Below are 9,536 nucleotides of genomic sequence, written 5' to 3'. Positions count from 1 at the left end.
TAGTTTTTTTACGCTGACAGATATTAGGGATACATCCACACTGACATTATATAATCCGTTTGTTCAGTTCCGTAGGACAATAAATAAACCACTTCATATGGAATTCACAATACATAGTAATAATGTACTAACAGATGATTAATTCTCATCCTTTATTCCCTCTGAAATCCGATTTCAAACGTGAACATGGCTACCTAAGCCTCATTACCTGGAATTCTGCTTCAAGATGACCGGCTTCGATGGCACTGCCCAGGCCAAGCAGCTTCCACATAAGAATTCCCGTATTTCACGCGCTTACCAATGTGATATCTGGTAGGGATCAAGGCCTGTCCAAGAAAACAGAAACTTAGGATACCATTGTAATAGGATATGCAATTGCATAACCAAAAAACGATCAAGTATGGCCTTACCGAATCCATCGGTCAGCAGGGTGTACAGATAAACTAGATCCATGCAAATGTATGCCAAGTCCTCCTCACTGAAATCCGGGAACGCCTTTGCGTCTCCGTACTTGGTTCCGCAAGCACGTTGAGCAGCTTCTGCAAAAGCATGAGGCTAACTATTGCAACTTGATCAGCAGCTTTAATGAAACGGCCTGTATTCATGAAACGATTCGGTTAGAATGGAAAATAACTTGCTTCCATTTTTATTTCATGCAATGTGACTCTTGATCAACGTTACTGAGCGGCCCTGTCGAAGAAAAACGAGCCCGCAAAACATATTCTTCTGTCCATCTCCACCTCCGCCATTCCAAATACCACCAAATGTACAGTTCATATATGTACATGTATCGTTTATTTTAAGAGCCTGAGCGTCACCCTCCTGCATTCTTCCATGTTTGTCCCCGATGACGGAGCCGACACTTTATATTCTTTTCCGTATATGATAAGAACCTTGTTCGATAAAAAGCTCGAATACGTTAATTACATAAACGGCACATATTCGGCCATCCACAGAACATAGGATGCTACTGTATGCAAATGTTGCCAGAATCATCTGATAAATCTAACATACATACCATCAAAACCCTCCAAGATGCAAGGGTTGCCAGAAAACATCAGATGCCTCCAAACTTTCAGCTCGAGCTGCCAATAGGCCATAGTTCAAATAACTGTATGCAAAATCCCGAAGTACATCAACTAAGCTTATAATGATTATAGGATGGTTTGATTAGACTACGAGCAAACAAAAATGAAAGAGAAAAACCTGTGAACATAGAGGTATATTTTGATCCCTTTAGGTACATTGGTTTACATAATTCTCCTCTCCATCTGGTGCACTTGGAGCCTTTGAAGCAGCATCCTCGGAGATGGCATATGCCATTTGCACAGATCCACCACCAAGATCAGCTATGCCAACTGTGTCTTGGTATGTCCCTCCCAAATTCCCCAATAGGTAATTTATTGTCACCTGCAAAGGAGGATGGCGATTAAGAAGCTACGAATTCGGACACCGCCTCGACGTACGAAGATAGCAAAACATACCCACGCATAACCTTCTTTAGAGCCATCCAGAATTCTGACACCATTTGCATCCAACTTGAGAGCGCTTCTCTCTTTCAGAAGATCCCTAACCTTTAAGTAATTAAAACAACATTAGCCTGATGAAATGGAAAAATAATCAACATAGTTGGAATTTCCAAATGCAGAATTACCGCTTGCAAAATTCTGTCGGCTGCATCGCCTTCCAATGCCCTCGCCCCGTTGCCTAAGCAACAGTTAAAATCCCAATTTTCAGCAAGTTAAAGGATTCAGAATTCAAAAATATAAGCATGAACAAAGCAGCTAAGATACAACCCCCACTCTGACGGGAGTTTTTGATCGCAAATCTACAGGTACAGCGATTTCCGCCTTGTCAAGAAGAGGAACTAGTGAATTTGCTGCAGCCTGTGGATCTTCCGCATAGGAGCTCAAACCAGGTTGGAGCTGCAACAAAACAAAACCAATTAATATGCATATATACATTTTCTTCTTAAAAAGTTCAAAAATCCTACCTAATATGCTGGAAATTTTGCTTTTTTGTCCAATCTCTCAAGTAAAATTCTCTTTGAAGCGTAGAAACTCAAATCTAAATTTGAAATATGCATATATATACATTTTCCTCTAAGAAAAAAAAACTAAATTTACTAATGCAACAAAAATTATCATTTTAAAGGTACATTTCTCACGAAAAGTCCAGATTTAACGGTACAATCATATCCTGGTCGTATAAGTCCGTAAATGAGACAAGTCGAGCCTGACTCGCAAATTTTAAAATAGAGTTTGACTCAATTCGAAAACTCGCCAACCTAAATTTTTTAAGCTTGAACTCAAAGAACAAAAAAACTTGAAATAAAAAGGAAAACTTATATTTAACTCGGTGAAAGCATTCTCATCTAGGATATAACTAAAATTATTTTTTCAAGTGATGTAATATATTTTGGAGGTCATTTGGACAACACGATCTACTAAGACAACGTCAAAATCCCGCGACATCTTCTTTGTAATTGTATGCGTGAACGAAAATTTGTAACCCTGCATATCAGCTAAAAACATCCTGTCATCTGGACGACTCTAACATACACGGACGGAGGTAGGATTTTAAGTTTGGGACGAACTTGAACTTATAAAATTTAGGGGGACGAAAACAGAATTTTAATAGAAAATACATAATTATTATAAAATATATGATAATTTTAGATTTTTAGTGGAGAGGAGCGAATCCCACCCACTCCCCTAGGTCTATCCCTATCAAAATATAATGTAGCGATTATTCTATATAAGAAAATAATTTTAGATTTTTAGTGGATAGTGCTTTATTGAGTTCCTCAACTATTAAAAGTTTCAAAATAATCATCTAACTATTCCTATATTCTAAACTCCTCTTTTTATATTAAAAAATTAATGGTAATCTAAGTTGGATGATAATTTCTTGACTGAGATATGATAAACTTTTAACCTAGAATCATTTGAATTGTATAGTCGTTTGTGATTTTAGGATCAAATGTTATTATATCCCGGACAACATGTTAACGTCTAGCTCAGACTACCGTAAAATTTTTAACAGAAAAGTAAAATTTTAAACATATAAATAGTTGGGTGACTATTTTGTAACTTTAAATAGTTGAGAGACTCAACAAAGTAGCATCATATAATTAGTGAACCACTTTATAACTTTTAATAGTCAATGGAGTTAACAATATAATGTCATATAATTGAGGGATTATTTATGTAATTTATCCAAAAAGTAATTATTAAATCTAAGAACTTTGACCTGAAGTTTTCTAAGGGTCTGTTTGGTAATGCTCTCTAAAAGTATGTGTAGCTAAAAAGCATGTTTTGATTGCAAAATCAATGTCAAACATGTAAAAATTAAAAAAAAATATAGTGAAAATAGTGTTTTCAAATCAACTGCAAAAGCAATGATTTTAACTTTTTTATTTTCATATTTCCGTTTGGAAGCAAATTATAATTTTACCCCTACTAGCGTTTGGGCTCTATTTAATCATGTATTTATATTATTTTAACAATTTAATACTAATATCCTTACATAATAATTTATTACTTTTAATAAATTATTTTAATTATTTAAAAATAATAAATTCATGATTTATTTAAATATTAATATTGAGTATTAAATATAATTTTATTTTTATATAATTTTATTATAGTTTAAATTGATATAATTCATACATAATATTTTTTTGAAGTTATTGTAGTTTAAATTGATTATTCATATATGTATAAATACAACTTAAATGTTATATTTTTAATTTACAATATAATGTCTATAATAGACATTTTTCTTTTCAACTCATTTTTAAGAGTAATACCAACAATTAAATTTTAAATTGTATTTTTATACAATACTTTTAAAAGTTTATTTCTACAACATTTTTAAAATTTACTTTTCAAAATATATACTAAATTGGCCTAAAACAAGAATATTAGTACTTTTAAAAATCAATTTTCTATCTAAATATCATGTTAAAAATTTAATACTTAAATAATATTTATTTAATTATTTTTAGATTAACATTATTTTGTATCACGTCAAACATACTTTTAAAAGCACGTCCTATTATCAGAGGTGGTAAATAGATCATTCGGATCGAGTTTGGGTCGGGTTATTTTGGGTTTAAATTATATTTAGTTTAATTTTAAGTCGGATCTGATTTTGTTCGGATTTAGTTTCAGTGTATGATAAATCGGGTTGGATCGGGTATCAAGTAGGTCAATTTACGGGTCGGGTGATTATCGAATCGAGTTGTTTTTCTATTTTGATCAATATTGGACCGGTTGACTTTTGGGTTGGGTCAATATTTAATCGGTTATATTTTGGGTCGGGTCAATATCATATCGATTAATTTTTTAATCGGGTCAATATCGGATCGATTGATTTTCAGTTTGGGTCAACCTTTGGATCATGTTAATTCAGGTTGAATTTGTTAAGAGTCTAATCAAGTATTTATAAAATTATTGATATATTCTTGTTTGTTAATGTTATCATTTAGGCTTAACTTGATTATAAGTCTAATCAATTATATATAGATTTTCGATTCAGATTAATTTCGGTTCGGGTTACTTTCAGATCGAGTTAAATTAGGTTCGAGTTAATTTTGATTATGGTGTTTTCAATTCGGGTTAATTTCGGTTCCGGTTATTTTTGGTTCAAGTTGTTTTTCGATTCGGGTCAAATTGGATATGTATCTATATTAGGTCAGCTAAAATTTGGATCTGGTATGGTACTGGTCGGGTATGATTCGGGTTTCGGATTAAATTTGATCATTATATTTGGGTTAATATCGAGTATTGGGTTAGATAAATCGGTTCGATTAATCGGATTCGGGTAAAGTTTATCATGTCTAATTATCATGTTTTCGATCTACGTCACGATACTTAATCACATATTGAGTTTAAAATAAAAGAAAGGGAAAAAAGCTAAAAATGTGGAGAAAATTATACTAATTTCATTAAAAAATAAACACTTTTGATATGTGCCAAAAAGATTTTTTTTTGTTGCCCTCCGTGTAATATCCCAAAATTTTGGATAGTGATTGGAATGTAAAAATTTGAAAGTTGGAAACCAAAGTGTAAAGTTGTAAAAGTATATAGACTAAAAATGAAATATTTAAATGTTATATTTTGGGTTTTGTAAATAATTAGTTAAGCCTAATACAATTATTTTAGTGGGTTTTTATAATTTTAATTTGGAGTTTGCTAAAAGTTATTTAAGGATAAAGATTGGAAAGCTATTTGGATAGTATAGGATCGAATCGGAAGTATACAAAAATTGAAGGAAGGTAGTTTTGGGTTATAAAAATTATATTGATATTTTAATTAGTATAATTTGAAGCGAATGGTGTAATTTGGTGAAAATTTGTATTATAAAGTGGAATAGTGCAATTTAGTGATTAAATGTAATTTGGAAAATTAGAGGGTCAAAAAGAAAATTTGAGAGATGATATTTTATATTATTAAATAATATTAAAATGAAATAAAGTATTGGTATGGGAGATTTTAAAATTCATTAATGGCAATTTAGGCTTTTGGCCCAAAATGAATAAAAAAAATCATTTTTAGTTGATTTTAAATCCCAAATTAGTAGATAATTGCCTAAAAAATTCAAGAAAATCTGCTCTCTTCTCCTCCAAGCTGCCGAAACCCATAGCTAAGGTGAGCCAATTTTTATTTTTCATTTTTTATCACTTTTAGTAAGATTTAGGACTAAGATGTGAAATAGGAAATTATTATATACTATTTTCTCTACAAGATGGTATAATTATTTTTTTGTTTCATGCTTGAATGATGGAAGTAAGTGATTTATGTGGATGAAGGGGAGACTTGAATTCATTGAAATTCATTGAACTAAAGTTAGAAATGAATGTTAGTAGTGTTGTAGAATTGAAATCAAACATGAAAATTAATTGAAAACCGTTAGAAAACAAGAGTGAAGCATTCGACCATGAACTTGGTTGGTGAGAACTTGGTTGAATTTGATTTGTTTTGCTTTGAATTTGGTTGGAATGGATTGGGAATGGTGTGTTGATGACTAAATTGTGATTAAATCAAATATGAGACCATTAGGGAAAATTAGGGAGTTTCGGCCAAGGGAGAAAATTAAGGGAAAATTTATAAAATTTTCTAATGGTTTAGATTGAATGTAGGAATGATTTAGATGCTTGAAATGTTTGGAATCAAATTGGAGCTTTGTTAAGCTTTGAGGATCGTTTCGCATAGTATGGCAACTTAAAGGGTTAATATGCAATTATCGAGAAGTTAAGCCCTATGCTGAAATTTAGTATTAGAACAGTGAAATTTAGACTGATTTGGTAGAGTTTATAGGTCTAGGAACTCAATTGTAAGTTGGGTGATGAGATGGTGAAGTTGTTAAGGATATTTTACAAAGTTCAGAAATTTAAAGGATTAAAATGCAAGTTTTAGAAATTTGTGATATAATGCTGAAATTTTTATTAGAATGTGGAGTTGGATTGAAATGAAAAGTGGTGTAAGATTTGGAATTAATTTAAAAAGGTCTTGGAAATTAATTAGTGGTGATTATGCAAGTATTGAAAAGTTAAGTTGGTTATTGTAATAAATGATAACTTTTGGAATATATAAGTTAGTTGGTGATGTTAAAGTTGGGTTTCGATTGAATGATGGAAATTTTATCGAACATAGGTCAATAGCATTTCTTTTAGAATTTTTATATGAAATCGAGTTATTATATTAGTTAAAGTACTAATTTGTTTCGAAATTGATTATGTCGGGAAATCGTGTCGTAGATGGCGATCGAAAACAAATACCAAGTGAATTAAAGGAAAAAGATTAAGTTCGAGAGTACAACGAAAATAGCATTAAAGAGTAGTGAGGCTATAGGTGAGTGCGACGAAACTTTCTTTTATAATAGATAATACGAGGATGACTTGTTATGAGTTAACCTTGATTGTTTTTATTAAAAATGTTTTTAAAGTAGTATTTGAACATGGATTTTATTAAGTTGTTTATTACATAGTACGTGATTGAGTTGAGTATGAACTGCCTAATACAATATTTATGAGATTTTAATTTATTCGAATGTATGATTATTTTATGTGCAAAATAGTATATGATTTTGAATAAGCTCACTGTATGAAATTATATCAATATTTTTGGCTAACAATTTCTTTTGATATTTTTTATCAATATTTTTAAAGTAAGAACTTAAAAAAAATTAAAAATATATTTAATTTTAGAATTTATTTTTGAAATTATAATATATTTTTGAATTATATTTAAATTTATAACAAAAACTAAATATTGAATCACATTGCTTAACAATAAAATGACTTGTTTTCTGATATTGGAATTGTTGGATCTCGAAAATTACAAATTATAAAATTTACAAATTTAATCATAACTAAACAAAAAATTATTTAAAATAATTTAATGAATTAACAAATTCATAGAGTTATAATTTTAAAAGTGATTTATAATTTTAAAAATAAATTATGAATTACTACACATTTTTAATTTTTTTTAAGAGTTATTACTTAGAAATGTTGAAAATTTATCAAAGATAAATTTATTTAGGATTAAAGAGGTAAATGAGATTATTTTATTAATTTAATATATTATTTCACTAATTTAAAGATAGATAAAGTAATCGCATCTATTTTATTAAAAAAATAATGTTTAATATTCATTATATAACTTTTGAAAATTTAATATCTAAAGAAATTATTTTAGCATAGCTAGTTAAAAACTTGTAAGCCCATGTTCAAATACTACCATCGACACTTTTGGTGTCAATATGTAAATTCTTATATAAATTTCGATTATGTTTTAAGTATGTCTTAGTCTTAGACTGAGAGAGTCACCCCGATCTAAACTTTTTATACAAAAAAAGACTAATTAAAATTTTTATCCTACAAAATTAGTAGATTAATTATGAAACCACCTTTAAATTTTTAATGTTTATTTACTAAAAATAATTTATTTAGTGATGTATTTTGATATATTATATTAGTGTTGTATTTTAATCTGTTACATCAATGATGTGTTTTGATATACGATGCACAGGATCCTATGTACCTTAAACAACATATTTGGGTTTAAAGAAAACCTAAAAAAAGACAAAAATCAGAGGCAACTGTATTTTTGTCAGTGGTGCAAACAAGATCCAAATTGCGGTCGAAACAATAAACATGAACCCGACTCCCGGAACTCCCCGCATACTTCCTATCCCCAGATCTGAAACTCACCCCAACCTTCCTGCTAATCAGCTCCATCTCCTTCACCACCGTCGCATCATGCGCCGGTTTCCCGGCGTAGCGTGCAACACCAACATTACGAGCAACACGGGGATGGATACCACCAACAGAACGCCTCCATATCTTTGTATCTTGCCGGAGACGGAGGCGGGACTCGCCACCGTACTCTTCATCGAGGAGCCGTTTCCGCCGGGGGATATCGAGCCCCCGTTCATAAAGGGCGCGTGTAACGACTCCAAATCTTCCATTTTTTTCTGGATTGGGGAAGCTTCAAATTAAAGATTTTTAAGCTGAATTAAGAATATGAAATAACGGAAATAAGCAATCTACGAGAATTAACATATAATTTTGAGAGGAAGAGAAATGGTGATTCGTATTGGGGAGAAGGAAGGGCAGAGAAAGGGGCGGAGGGAATCTAGTGTTGCCTATCGAAGAGGGAGAATTTAAATGTAAAGTCCGAGGATCTAGGCTTTACAGGGAAATAATGGAGGCGGCAACATTAATTAATAAAATGTAATAATTGGAAAATTATTTTAAAATTTAGAATTCGATGTATGACCATCCAGCTCAGTTGGTAGAGCACAAGGTTCTAAACCTTGAGGTCGTGGGATCAAGTCCCACGGAGGGCATTTCATAATTTGGAGGTCTCCTACGGAAGCTGCTCTCAACCTGGTGTTGGGGGCAGCCTACTATCTAACCTCCCCCTTACCCCATACATATGGGAAAAAAGGGACATCCATCCATCTTACTAATTTTACGAATTTCAAAATATTAAAAACGTGCACGTATACGACAAAATGCAATCGTTGTTTGTGGTGGATTTCGCTGCACTCATGGATATGCGGATAGAAGGAGGGGATACGAGGTAGTCCTCTCTAACAATTTCAATTTTTTTATATATTTTAATTATTTTATATATTTTTTTATTTTTTAAAATTTTTATAAATATATACCCTTTAAACTTTTTTAAATTCGTTTCCCTAATATAAAATTTTATATTACTCTTTCATAATACTTGATATAAAATGCAGGAACTTGTCAAAAATAATATTTTATTAAAAATATTAACGATAAAAAAATATTTTTTTAAATTCGTTCGGTTAATAATGATTTAATATGTTGCCGACACATTTATTTTAAAATTCGAACGATTATTTATTTTTTTCAGAGCATTACCTAAAAATTTTGCCGACCAGAAACATATGGTCCATGCATGAACAGTTACCATACTAAATTTGCATTAAAAAAATGGGCACATCAATTTTGAGGGTAAATTATCATAGAGATCATTAAACTCTTAGGATGA

At 31.0% G+C, this 9,536-nt stretch overlaps 1 pseudogene; it reads right to left on the bottom strand.

Annotated features, from left to right (window-relative positions):
- Positions 1-221: 221 nt before the first annotated feature.
- Positions 222-8,693, bottom strand: LOC120154956 (annotated as a pseudogene).
- Positions 8,694-9,536: the final 843 nt, after the last annotated feature.

The sequence above is a fragment of the Hibiscus syriacus genome, unplaced genomic scaffold (genome assembly GCF_006381635.1).
Source record: "Hibiscus syriacus cultivar Baekdansim isolate YM2019G1 unplaced genomic scaffold, ASM638163v2 tig00111154_pilon, whole genome shotgun sequence".
NCBI lineage: Eukaryota > Viridiplantae > Streptophyta > Magnoliopsida > Malvales > Malvaceae > Hibiscus > Hibiscus syriacus.
Note: the sequence above shows the minus strand (reverse complement) of the source record. Positions and strands in the feature narration are given on the sequence as shown.